General features: G+C 39.3%; 1 protein-coding gene across 1 annotated transcript in view; it reads right to left on the reverse strand.

The window, feature by feature from the left end:
- Positions 1–12,886, reverse strand: part of SLC6A1 (solute carrier family 6 member 1) — a 252,076-nt gene extending 239,190 nt beyond the window's left edge. The window contains exon 1 of the mRNA XM_056524286.1: positions 12,720–12,886. The gene's annotated coding sequence lies outside the window, so the exon portion shown is untranslated. The remainder of the gene's footprint in view (positions 1–12,719) is intronic.
- Positions 12,887–15,184: the final 2,298 nt, after the last annotated feature.

Raw genomic sequence — 15,184 nt, forward strand, 5'->3', positions numbered from 1 at the left:
GGAGGACTATGCGCTCCATTACAAACTGTATAAGGCTACAGAAACAAGTGTGTAGCTTTGGCTGGCCTTTCACAGTAACTAGGCCTAAATTCACTTTTCCAGGAAAAAAAAAAAAAGGTAAATCATGCAGGTATACCTACAGTTTACACTTATGAGAGCTGGACAATACGCTCAGCTTAAAACTGTATAAGGCTACAGAAACAAGGGTGAAGCTTTGTCTGGCGTTTCACAGTAACTAGGCACAGATAATTTTTTCAGGATGAAAAAACGTACACCACGTAGGTGTACCTACAGATTACACTTATGAGAGCTGGACAATACGCTCCACTTAAAACTGTATAAGGCTACAGAAACAAGGGTGTAACTTTGGCTGGCCTTTCACAGTAACTAGGCCAAAATTAGTTTTTCAGGAAAAAAAACGGACACCACCTACAGTATGTACGCACAGGTTATACCTATGAGAGGACAATAAGCTCCGCTACGCAACCTGTATTAGACACTGTAATCAGGTGACTATGGCTTTTCGTGCTCACCCTAACTTACCCCTGTTAGCTTTACAGTTGTAAACTCAACTACACCAGAACAGAATTGCCGTGTAGTAGAGCCCAGTACAGTACTATTAGGCACTAATAGCAGGTGAGAATGGCTGTTTCTGCTCTGCCTGACTGGCCCCTTTAAGCTTTAGAGTTGCTGTACACCCCACTGCAGCAGTGGACTCCCCACTGCAGCTGTGTATTACACCCAAAAGTGTACTTTCTCTCTTTCTCTCTGTCAGTGCTTTTATGCAGTGATTTGGGCTTGTGGTGAATTGCTGCTGCATCGCAGTTTTTCTGTGCAGCACACACAATGCTCTATCTCTCCCTGCAATGAAATGCTCTCTCTGAAATAAAATGCATGTGAGTGATTGGCCGCAAGATGGCTGCCGATTATATAGGGGCTGTGACATCACAGGGGTGGCTGGCTGCTGATAGGCTGCATGCTGCATGTGCTTCAGGGTCATCCCGCCTACCCACCTTCCGCCTTTGCAGAGTTCCTTGCCCCATGTCCTCATATGTGGATCCGCCATTTTAGATGTCCTGGAGCCTGGACCGCACTAAATGGAGTTTAATGAAGCGATTTGTGTGATTGAATCATGGCAACATTCAGATTCGTTGCAAAGTGAATTCTTCCTGAAATTCGAAACAAATTTGGATTTGTCAGATTCGATTCGCTCATCCCTAGTGGCCTTATTGTCAGCAAAGTTCTGTCCCAAAGCCTTCATTGTCTGAGAGATACCAAACTGCATCAGCAACTAAACCTTTCTAAGCTACCATGCAGTTTCACTTCACTAAGCAGATACATAAACTGAGTGTACCATTCATAATTTTCTCGATGTTCCTAAGCTAAATACCCTATTCCGAAAAAAAAAAAAAAAAGGTTATTATTACACTTTCTGATGCATATTAAATGTGCATCTGGATCTTTCCACAAGAGGGCAAAAAAGTGCTTCCCCCACTGCTCTATAAAAAGGCTTTCAATTCTACTTTTAGGTAGTGTACCTTTAGTTATATAACTGCTAGACATTCTCTACAAGGCATTCAAGGACATTTGACACATTTTTCTTCATTTAGACCATTATGACCAAGCTGTTTGTGCAATGGTTATGTGAGGGCATGCACACACAGGGAACAGGCTCTCGGCCCAGAGAGCGCACCAGTAGAGACGATCACTTGATCCACTCATCAACACAAATAGCTTCCACGGTTTCCTTGTTCACCATTCAGACAGAGATGGCAACTTCACTATACAGCTGTCTCTGCTTGTGCCATTTTCAGGTGCAAAGAAGAAAATTTGGTACCACCACACCCATTACATGTCCTCTCATTGACAGCCACAAACACCTGTGTTTGAAGTGGTGTTGTGAATAATAAACCTAGATTGCTACAGACTGAAGTTGTATTATCTTTAGGGATGAATCCAGGTTCTCTTTAAGATCCAATGCTGGTTGGGTTTGAGTATGAAAGCCTTCTGGTGAGTGCTTTAATCCTGTCGTTGCTGTGGAGCTACACACCACTCCAGTTACTGATGTGATGATGTGGGGAGCCATTGCATACAACAGTCGATCACCGCCAATAGTGATATGACATCCTGTGATCATATGTGTGGCCTCTCATGGCAGGACTTCCAACTGGCATTTTTGGGCAGGATAATGCTCACTCACACACAGCTAGGGTTTTCCCAGGAATATATATTTCAGATTGCAACACTTTCTTTGCCTGCCCCCTCTCACCTGCTTTAATGCCAAATGAGATTTATGATGAGCCAGCTTTACAATCAACTAGTGTGCAGGATGTACAGGTCCATCAGCAACATATGGGGGCATATGTGCCACAGGATGCCATATGGAACCTGTATGCTCCCATGCCCCTCTGTATCTCATCTTGTGTCCAGGCTAGAGGTGGCCCTGAAAGGGTCTTAGAGCTTCCTGACAATTGCACATTTTCTTCTAATAAACGTATCCTTTCACTCTAATATTGACATAACTTAGATATATCAACATTACATTCACACATGTAAAGCTTCATCCATTCCAACAACTCTTCTTTCTGAGTTATTATTTTATTTTTTATTTTTTTTGTCAATGAGTTTATAGAATTTAGTCAACATTTTCATTGAATCTCATCCATGTTAACCAACTAATAATTTGTATAGGAGCCTGTTTCCATTGTACATTTTGTATGGCAGGGCTAAACCATTGCTCTGGGGTTCATAGATTAAATGGAGCATGGAAATCTGTAGATAGGGACAGTCACATAATCAGTGGAGGCTAAATGTATTATGTGATATATGATTGATTTACTAAGGAGGCTTCACATAATGGCTTTTCCAACAGCCGCTGACATTTTCACCCTGAGTTTTAATAGACAGATAATGTCCTATTATCTGTTATTTATTAGCTATTGATTTTCCCCCCTTTCATTTATCTGGACATTTGCAGCGAGATTGATATCTTGGCTTTAACACTGCCATTTTTTTTTGCCAATGCAAGAATCCAAATCTGGCGTTTACTGTACATGAATGACAAAATGCAGCCATTCAGATAATCCCAGCTGTCATGACTGCAGCCTATTTCCAGAATCAGAAAATGATTGCATTTTCCATCATGTTCTATAATAATCCTATTGATTTACCTCAGTTGCCTGTTATTGGCCCAGCAATTTCAGAATATAAGGATCTATACATTAAAACCAGGTGAGCTAACAACTTAAATAGTGACTATACAATTGTCCCTGCCCTGTCCTTATCAATAGTACTATATCTTTCCTAATTCAAATAAACCAGGGGCAAATATAGACTGTCTGTGCAACAACAGGATATGGGCTTCTTATTATTTAACATCCAGTTTGCCAATATCTTCCTCCTGGAATTCCTTTAAATTTAAGCTTTAAGAAATCTTGAACCTTTGTAACAGTCCTTGAGAAGATATTAGTGGCAGGGTTATACTCCTTTTAAATAGGTAATAGGCCCCTTTAGTTATAGGGCCCTTACAAACTTGCACATACTACACATGTGAAATGCCTACCTCCAACTGGAAATCTTTATTCTCTGTAAGATCCAGCAGGTCTACCTGTCTTCCAAACGGGCAAGCACATTTAGTCATTATCAGGGCACTTCTGCCCGGGGCTATAGACAACAGCTAAAACAAAGGAAAGCGTTCCATAGTGTGATAACGTAGGTGCAAAAAAAAAAATGAACACAAATTAGAAGTGCTCATCCTCGGTGGGTGTACTGGACCAAGTACAAGTACAACAATGGAAAAGCATGTAAGTGATCAGTAGATCATGGATCCAGCAGCCGCTCCTGGGATAAAAAGCAAACACAAAAGAACCTCCAAAACACTCAGGGTTAAGCAGGGCGCATGGAACTCAGGTGAGGTAAGAAAGGTTTATTACCCACAATGCAACACCTTTCGCGGAAAACTGCTTCATCTCCTGATATATGCCTGATGAAGCGGTTTTCCGCAAACGCGTTGCATTGTGGGTAATAAACCTTTCTTACCTCACCTGAATTCCATTCGCCCTGCTTAACCCTGAGTGTTTTGGAGGTTCTTTTGTGGGGGCTATAGACAAGCATGGTAATGGACCCAGAGCACGCACTGGGTATGCACTGTAAGCATGTGGATCGGTGATATCTATGATATGCCTTAGCCTTGACCCTTCAGTTAATGATGGACTAATTTTCGGGGGCTGGATGCAGTGGGCCCATGTACATCATGAAAAAAACCAGTGGAATAATTTTTGGAAAAGTACTGAAAAGATAAGATGTTCTCAAAAAACTGCTTCACATTAGCACATATTAGACAGACTGCTAAGCGCAACATAACAAAACTGGACAGACTTGTATATCTGGACATCTCAAGGTTGGTCTCAAGTCTTATTACACAAAGCAATGTTCAAATATCATATGGCCAAGTCATAGATAAGTAAATATCCGAAGCCTGTACTGTGCCACCAATAAGAACATCATAGAGAGGGACGCCCTCACCGGCCTTTGTGTATAGTAGGCCCAAGTAAAAAAAAATTTATTAACCATTGCTTTTACCCATCAATTAACAATGACTACTTCAATAATAAAACAGTATACATCTACATTTGTTGATCACATTATATCATTAGGGATAAGTGAATAGAATCTGATGAATCCAAATTTGTTACGAATTTCAGGAAAAATTTGATTTGCATGAATGCAAATATCGCTGCGATTCGATTGCGCAAATTGCTTAATTAAACTCCATATAGTGCGGCCCAGGCTCCAGGGCATCTGAAATGGTGGATTCACATGTGAGGACATGGGGGAAAGGAATCCTGGGAAGGCGGGAACAAGGGTAGGTGGGATGACCCTGAATCACAGGCAGCATGCAGCCTATCAGCAGCTAGCCACCTCTGTGATGTTATAGCCCTATATACTCGGCAGCCATCTTGCGGTCAGTCACTTCAGCCTTTTATTGCAGAGAGAGAGAGGGACAGACAGCACTGTGTGTTGCACAGAAAAGCATTTTTCCAGCAGCGATTAACCTCCCAGTCACTACAGAGTTCTATTACAGAGAGGGACAGAGAGCAGTGCATTGCACAGAACAGCAGCGATTCATCTCAAGCCCAAAGAAGCACTGATAGGGAAGGGAGTGAGATTGAGAGAGAAAGTGCAATTTTGGGTGTAGTACACAGCGGCTGTGTGCTGCAGCACTGGTGTGTACTGCTGGTGTTGTACACAAATACTATTTTAAGCATACTGGATCGCATTGTCCTCCCCTCATAAGTGCATACCTCATACATACATCTAAGTGTGTGACTATTTTGTTCCTGTTAAAGTCTCAATGGCCTAGATACTGTGAAAAGCCAGCCAAAAGTACACACCTGCTGGTGTTGTAGACAAATACTATTTTAAGCGTACTGGAGCACATTGTCCTCGAGTTCAAGGGGGCGCAAGGGGGGGTCCAGCACACATTACATCAAGGCATTGATTCCCAACCAGGATGCCAGGACACTCTGGTGGGAAATATGGCGCTAACATTTTTTGATTTTTCTGCCCAGGCCTGCGCACCTGTGAGTCACAGGCGTGCAGGCAAGATGGGAGGGAAGTCTGTGTGCAGTGCCGGGTGATGCTGCAGCTCCAATCCTAGTGTATCCTCCCTCTCCTGTGGAGCAGCTCTGGATTTTCCCTCGTCCCTCAGCAGAATTATGACGATAGAGGGAAGGAGCAGGGGCAGCGCTCGCAGAGGCCTACTTAGCTTCAGTTAGTGCACCCCCACATTTCTTTCACTCCTTCACCTCTCTGTCACCCCTTGTAACTTCTCTGTAACCCCTGGACACCCCTCTGTTATCCCGTACACCCTTCTGTCACCCCTCTACACCCTTCTGTCACCCCTGTATGCCCCTCTGTCACCCATGTACACCTCTCTACACCCCTGTCTCCCATTTACAGCCCTCTGTCACCGTGTGGGATAATGTAGGAGGCATTGTGTGTGCTTGGAGGGTGTGGCTGGAAACATTGGGGGAGATTTATCAAAACCTGTGCAAAGGAAAAGTTGCCCATAGCAACCAATCAGATTTCTTATTTCATTTAGCAAAGGCCTTGTTAAAAATTAAAGAAGCAAGCTGATTGGTTGCTATGGGCAACTGTGCAACTTTTCCTCTGCACAGGTTTTGATAAATCTCCCCTCTTGTGCGTTGTGGAAAGGCTGGTGGCATTGTGTTTGGAGGAGGCTGGTGGCATTTGTAGGGAAAAGGGGAGGATAATGCTGGAAAAGTGCAGAGCCTAATATGTTTGTGTTGCAGGTTCTATGATGTCCTGCGCCAGATGGGAAAGAAAAAAAAAAAGAGAATGACTGATTTGGTAATGGTGTTCCCCTCGTGTTTTTTTTCCAAGGGGTGCTGCAAGCCAAAATGTCTGTAATGCACATCATGTAGCAATGTTTAGCCCTTATAAGATTGCTGTTATTTTCTGTTCTCACCTCACGAGCAAAAAGAGCTAGCTACAGCTCTGTCTGTAATGCACATCATGTTATAATGTTTAACATTTAGCTGATCACTATTATTTTATGTTCTCACCTCAGGAGCAAAAAGAGCTAGCTACAGCTCTGTCTGTAATTCACATCATGTAACATAGTTTAGCACTTATAAAATTGCTGTTATAAGAGCCTTGTAGTTTGCAGACTTTGTTTAAAGATGTTTTATAATTTATGAAAAGTGACTTGTATATTTGTAAATAATATTTAATATAATTTTAATAAATAATTGCTATACATAAAAGCCAGGTAAGAAGTCCAGAATGGAACGTAACTCTTGTCACTACATTCTCATGGCATGAAGGACATTTCCAAAAGAATCTGCATATCATACTGAATTACAGTATTATTTCACTAACCCAGCACACACCCTATTCGTGTTACAGAAATGCAAAGTGTTCTACACCCCTATTGAGGCTCTCTGTAGGCCAGACATAGCCTTTCTTAAAGGAGTAGTTTTCTCATTTTATCCCGTCCGGGCTGCAAAATAAAAGAAAACAAACTTTTTCTTAACTGTATTCTTCTTACTTCCTGGTAGCCCAGCACGTCACCGGCCGCAACGATGTCCCGCCTCGGCTGGTGATAGGCTGAAGCTCCATGTGACGTGCTGGGCTAACAGGAAGTAAGAAGAATACAGCCCAGGGACTGAACACCTGTACCGGAGTGTACCGGAGCTACGGGGGCTCGTTGGCAGGTAAGAGAAAGTTTGTTTTCTTTTATCTTGCAGCCCGGACGGGATAAAATGAGAAAAGTGTGCGCCGGACTACTTCTTTAATAGAGAATCGCCACGAATAAATTTGGACCAAAACCAATTTTTTTTGAAAATTCGCTGAATCAGACAAATCAAATTTTTCATTTTCAATTCGCTCATCTTTAGTGATCATGTATGGTCTAGAGCAAAGCACACGTTCCACATTATATCTTTTATCCCCCCCCAAAAAAGCCAGCCAAATACTATAGAGAATCCTAATCCCAATGTGTGTGGTAGAAGAAGGGGATAAGGAAATGCACTGTGCACTGAAATAAGATAATGGACTCCTCTCATATTATTCAATGAACCTATTGTATGTAAAATGTCAAATCAATGTCACAACTGTATCAGGAAAGCTGGTACCTAAGATAACAAACATATGATACCTTGACTTACCCTTGAAAGATAAACCGCACAGACAGGGGTGATTTTGCATTGTCAGTTTGCTTTTTTAATGAGTTTGGGTTCTAATATTCTATGTAATAGAGATAAGTATGAGTAAATTGTCATTGTGTTGCTTTGGTTGAAGAACAGTTTCAAATTTTGTAACCTGAATTAATGGACTTTATTTAAGTAAAATAAAAATCTAGAAGTCCTGCAAAGTCCAATCTAGACACGGTATTGCTTTGCTCATCTAAAAGCAATGAATAAACCTTAAAACATAGATAGGCTGCACTTAAAATAGGCCTTAGACTGGTGTCCCTTATTTTGTCCTCTATAACCAACCAGAGCAGAAGCTATGTGGAAGTATCAGTCACACATTGGCCCTGTACTTGTAGGACCTAAGGCCCCTCTGCTATGTAAAAATGCACCAGGAACTGCATAATTTTGGGTGCTTAGAGTGACGTAAAGCAAAACTATTTTCTGTGCTGGTCACACATGAATGTTGCAAATATTCATGTAGAATGTATAAAAACCATCTGAGGCCCCTTTCACACTATACATTCATCTTTTTTTAAAGATCCATTATTGGTTCCGTTATGAAAACCCTGAAAAAAAACAAAAACCTTTAAACGGCCGTTACAAAATCCCATTATGGGATTTTTACATTATCCGTTTTAACCTGTCATAGCCTGTTATTAATAACAGACATTATTTTGTGATGGGAGAAAGTAACGGGAGAAATAGTGCATTTAGTGGATGAATGTATAGTGTGAAAGGGGACTGAGTGGTAGTCTTGTGAAAAAATTGTGAAAAAAAAGATACCCATTTCATTGTTGAATGCATAATATATATATATATATATATATATATATATATATATATATATATATATATTATGCTGATCTGTATTGTTTGGGCAGTTCCTTGGTCCTTTTTTTGGAAGGGTTGTCCAGTTGTCCAGATAGCATTTTAATTTTAGGTGTTTTGGACCACTGACAGTTAGCTGTCTATATCAATTGGGAAGTGTATTGTCATAAGGACAATACACTTTTCCAACAGTTAAACCATTAGTGGTTCCAAATAGATTCATGTTTGTTACATTTTTGATGCCATGGAAATTCTTACCTTTCACACCAGGCATCTGAAAGGCACTGAAAAGCAAAACAAATGGATACCAGAGTTGCCAACTATGAGACAGTGCATCTATTGTTAAAGCACATCCCTTCAACATTGAGAGTGGCAACTAGAAATGTAGATCTACTGGGCTAACTTTTAGATTCTGGTCATCATTGTCTACTTTTTGTTTTGCTTTCACTGATGGCATGAACCCCATGCATTTAAATGGACTAAACAAATATATCTTGGCAAATAATATTTAGGTAAAGAAGGATTGCCTATGAATGTCAACACCTGACTACTACTTAATCTCACAAAAGATGATGTTGCTAGTGCCCACCCCTAGCCAATGAAAACCCCAGCATGCTTGGCAAAAATACATTTCATTCAATCAGTAGCTATTTAAAGGGGTTATACTGGAATAGAAAAACAGCTAATTTCTTTCAAAAACCACTCCCTATCTGTCTCCAGGTTGGGCGTGGTTCTGCAGCTCAGTTCCATTGAAGTGAATGGAGCCAAGATGTAATACCACACGCAACCTGATGACAGACAAGGAGCTATTTTTGAAAAAAAAATATTAGCTCTGTTTTTTTTATTTTTATTCCTGGATAACCCCTTTAAGAATGCATGGGCTCCTTTAGTCAAAAATATATATATTATAGTTTAGCAACTCAATACAATGTATGAAACTCAATCATAGTGATACACAATGCATACATATTAGAATAAAGCCAGCCAAACCCAACAATTTTTGCAGGAAATGATAGCTATTGTATGTGTATGAGATGATTTTGGGATAAAGAAACAATAGGGCACGTTGAATTTCAACACCCAATAATATCCTTATGATCTCTCCAGAGACAAGCCATGGGTTCCCTTAAGTCTATGGGCTCCTTTAAGTCTAAACAGCTTTCAGCACCTCAATATAATGTATGAAACTCATAGGGACACACAAAACATGGTAGGTGGAGAAGATAGTAAAGAACTGCGCATGTCTGTGCTATGTCATATGGATGACACAACTAATAAACTGAAGATATAAATTGGTTTCATGAGAACATGGAGGGCAAGCCAGAGCTGCAGTTCCATGGTTGGCAGAGTTTACATCAATGCACCGTTGTTCATATTTTTCATTTTAGTTGCAATGAAATCCATTCATTGGACACTTTCCCGTTTTATTTAAAAAATAATTTCCACATAGAATAAGCAGCTTTTCATGATAAAGATCCCACTATGCTGGCATCATAGCATTGAACCATTACTAAAAACATATATGCTTACCATAAAATATGCCTATTACTATCATAGTGAATAAATATTATGAAATTCCATAATAATGCTTCCAGACATGAATCAGTATAAGGAAGCTCTGCACATCTTTGCTTTTTTGCATATTGCTCCAAACAAAATACATTCATTATACGTTTCTATATATTTGCACACAGCTTAATTTGTTTCTTGCGGATTTATGTTACAGTCTACATTATCTCCAGGCTCTACAACTATTACTTACAGCATCTAATATTCATTACTACAGAATGTATTCAAACTGCATTGTTTTTATTTATTTAATTTTTTAATAAAGATGCAGACAGGATCATCAATAACCAACATTTACTCTGAAGGAAATTACATTTTTTTATATATCCAAAAACAAAATGAATACACATTTCTGTTAAACCAGGACTAGTGTATCAAATAAACATTAAAACATACATTTATATTACACAACTACATGTAAATCCTCAACACAGTGTATAAAAATGTAATGCAATGATGCATTAATATTACTTTTGAAAATGTGTTGATCTTAAATTTAAGTTCATATTTGGCCTTAAATTAACACCTATTGTCTTTTTTCAAATTATTTATTATATATATATATATATATATATATATATATATATATATATATATATATATATATTATTAATATATATTTGTTTCTAAATCTAAAAAATACAAATGTATCAGCTACTATTGGGTAACCTACCCATCTTTAGTATTTGTAAATGCATTCATTATTTGACAATAAACTTATTCGATAAGAACTTTCCTTAAAATTCTCATACTGTAATGAGAAGGAAAGGTCTGCAACCAACTCATTGGGAAGGAGAGCAATATGGTGGACAAGGTTTTAAGAGTAAAGGAAGACGTAAGGTCAGTGATGGCATTCAACAGATCATATTCCATGTAGAGCCAAGAGCAGTGATCACAGACTTGGCTATAAGATGGCTTAGTAGAAATACTTGTTTGTCCTGCTAAATGCTAGTTGACAGACATCTCCATCAATTAGCAAACATAAGCATTTATTCATCAAGCCTACTAGATTTTCCATTCACAGAGGGACAAGCACCACACATGATCCCATAGAAAGTTCACTGTGGTACAATCTCAGTAATGTTCATGATGTGTATGAACAAAGACGACATAGCCACGTCCTTGGAGATGAAAAGAACAGCTTTGATGACCTTGGGCATTTTGTGTATAAAGGGATACATGTCAAAAACTATCACTGACCTCATTTCTTTGAATGCAGGAGCAAAAATAAATAAATAAATAAAATGCTGCCTGTAAAGAAAATATACATATAGAGCGTATAAAAATATGTGACTATAAGTGAGACAATGCAAGCGCAAGCTGTCACATCACTTTGCACAAATTAATTGTAGCTGTTCATTTGCCTCAATTCAGATGTTAATCCCCTACAATAAAAGCTTTTTTTTTCTCTAGGAAATGTGATTCTAGTGATATGCATTTAATGGTGATTGAAAGGGCTTGCAGAGACATTTGTCTTTGCTTTTCTAGAAGATAAATTCATGGTTGTATTTAAGATGCAAGGCAATACCCTCAGCAATAGGAGCTTCAAATGAGCAAGACAAACAGAGCAATCATAGCAGACCGGGAGAACAACTGGCTTAGAGCTGGGACTTCCAACCACAACTTGCTGGTGATAATTCCATTTATATTCATTACCTGCCAAAATGCAAGAGCCTCGTGCCGTCTTTTTTTCGCTTTGCTCTCAATTTGTATTTTAAAAAGGTTTATTAAAGTCCGAAGAGACTTTTCACAACCGCACATTTGAATACAGATTTATGTTAACAACAAACATTCAAACATTACTATGTATGCCTATATATGAACAAAGAAAACACACACATACACACACACATATACACTAATATAAATATACATTATATATATATATATATATATATATATATATATATACATACATACATTGAGCTGTTAGTTTTAATATATATCCTGCAATTGGTTAAAGTAATTATACTCATTGATAAAGTAACAAACAATAATTTCACATCATAAAGAAGCATCGGGTATTGATATGTATAATAAAATCTTAATTATATACACACACACAAGCACACATATACAATGACAACAGCACACATATAGTAACTCATTTTGGACAGCATATTTTGCTATTTAGAATAATCAAAATATTTACTATATTGTTCGAAATATTTACTTTCCTCATGCATGCAAAAATTAATTGTATCTATAAACAAACATCACATTGTAACATCTGAAGGCAGACTTTCCCTTGACAGAGAAGCAGACAGCAGTAACACCTGTAAACTGGAGCACAGACAGTACAGCGGAACCTAAATAGCTTGCACAGTTTAAAGCTCATGTATTTTACATTCTATCAGCTAAGGCATTCTTACATGCAATGTCCAAGTGCAATAAGAAATTGCAGAATACAGTGATCTACAATATTTGGGCTTGCTTCAGCTGATGTGCATCTTGATCCTGCCACTATAATTGTAGCTGTCTAGCCTGAGATGATATCTAGTGACATAGTTCAGCATCAGAGCAAATGTTCTCTCTTTTAAATTCTCCATAGGAAGATCATCGTTTGATGCAAACTTTGTTTCTCGCTATTCATGGAAATCCTACCTGATACAGATGTGCCTCTCTGGCCAGGGTTCATTTTTTTATCATGTAGAAATTCAGTTGTTCTCAGCACCAAATGAGCAGAGCACAGCTCGAATTCAGTAGACTCAACCTCCACATCAAGACTTAGACACACCTCTCTCCATGTCATCTGCTACTCTCCGGCTCCCAGGAATAAATGAGAAGGACCTGAGCTGAATAAAATATGGATACATTCTGTTACATTGTCTCACATCAGCCCAATAATATTCACTTTCATTTTTTTTTTTAATGAAAAATCCTCAGCTGTTGGCCAGAATTAAGCAGGAGGAAAATTCCAGGGTTTAATTAATTATTTATTTATTTACTTTTTGCGCAGTTCTCTTATATAAATCGATTCGACTCTTAGGATGATATTATACAGAGCAGAACACACACACACAGACACACAGACACAGACACACACACACACACACACACACACATATATATATATATATATATATATATATATATATATATAGATAGATGCAAAATCAAAAAATGTTGCAGTATCTTGTAATACCTTCTTTATTGGACTAACACAATTTTGTAGAGGCAAGCTTTTGGAATCCCGAAAATTCTGTTAGTCCAATAAAAAAATGTGTTACGATATAATGCAATTTTTTGGGGGGGATTTTGCATCTGCATCACTGGATTAATACAGCTACTCAAATTAACTATATATATATATATATATATATATATATATATATATATATATACTGGCTGAGTATGCAGCGCTGCCTGGTTTTTCCTATCTTATCCTTGTGGGGGAGGAAAATCAACAAAAGAGGAAGCTTTTGTCCTCATATCCCATCCTTAAATCCTGACTCCATATCCCCTCCTCATATTCCGACCTCATATCCTGTCCTCATATTTTGTTCTCATATCCCGTCCCCATATCCCAACCGCATATCCCATCCCCATATCCCTTCCTCATATATATACTAGCTGAGTACCCGGTGTTGCCAGGTTTTTACTTCCTAATCCTTGTTGGGGAGGAAAATAAACAAAGGAGGAAGCTTTTGACTTCATATCCCATGCTCATTTATTGTTGTCATATCCCAACCCCATATCCCGACCTCCTATCCCAACCTCATATCCCGACCTCCTATCCCGACCTCCTATCCCATCATTCTATCCTGTCCTCCTTTCCCGTCCTCCTTTCCCGTCCTCCTTTCCCGTCCTCCTATCCCGTCCTCCTATCCCGTCCTGCTATCCTGTCCTCCTATTTCCATCTCCTGCCTCGACCTCCTATCCCATCCTCCTATCTCGACCTCCTATCTCGGCCTCCTATGCCGACCTCCTTTCCTGACCTCCTTTTCCGTCCTCATATCTCGACCTCCTATCTCGACCTTCTATCCCAACCTCCTATCTCGACCTCCTATCTCGACCTTCTATCCCGACCTCCTATCCCGTCCTCCTATCCCGTCCTCATATCCCGTCCTCTTATCTCAACCTCCTATCACGACCTCCTATCCCGACCTCCTATCCCGTCCTCCTATCTCGACCTCCTATCTCGACCTCCTATCCCGACCTCCTATCCCGACCTTCTTTCCCGTCCTCATATCTCGACCTCCTATCTCGACCTCCTACCCCAACCTCCTATCTCAAGGTCCTATACCGACCTCCTATCCCAACCTCCTATCTCAAGCTCCTATCCCGACCTCCTATCCCGACCTCCTATCCCGTCCTCATATCCTGTCCTCATATACCGTCCTCCTATCTCAACCTCTTATCTCGACCTCCTATCCCGACCTCCTATCCCGTCCTCACATCCCTACCCGTAATATGTGTACCAGGTATTGAAGTATCTCCAGCCGTATGGAAGTTATGTGGGAACATACATTTCTCATTGATTTGCATGGGACCACAAATGGGGGTAGTTAAGGGTTAAATTAACTATCCTATATTTTAAGTGGACATATAAGTAACATGTGACCAAGTATTATAGAAATATCTCCAGCCGTTTGGAAGTTATTCAGCAACATATATTTCCCATAGACTTGTGTGGGACTTTAAACAAAAACCCCGACCCTGGCAAATGGGGGTGGGTAAGGGTTACATTTCCTATCCTATGTTTGTTGTTGACATATAAGTAATGTGTTCCAAGTTTCATGTTAAAATCTTTAGCCATTTGGACGTGATGCTGCAACACACACAAATACAGTACACACAAACGTTGAGTTTTATATATATATATATATATATATATATATATATATATATTGCTGTAGTGCTGCTCAAGTCCTACTGTAGATAACCTCTTAATAATGTGTGTCAAATGAAGAATGGAGCAGGATAGATTAAGAGATGTCAGACATTTCAATATAACCCCAAGTTTTATGGAGCTTCAATACGGCACCCATAGAAATCTATGTGTAGTGTATTTTAGTAAGTGCAGTTTGGATTTCCTATGTAGGCTGCATGTAGGCAATCATATGGTA

Source organism: Hyla sarda, chromosome 6 (assembly GCF_029499605.1).
Source record: "Hyla sarda isolate aHylSar1 chromosome 6, aHylSar1.hap1, whole genome shotgun sequence".
NCBI classification, from domain to species: domain Eukaryota; kingdom Metazoa; phylum Chordata; class Amphibia; order Anura; family Hylidae; genus Hyla; species Hyla sarda.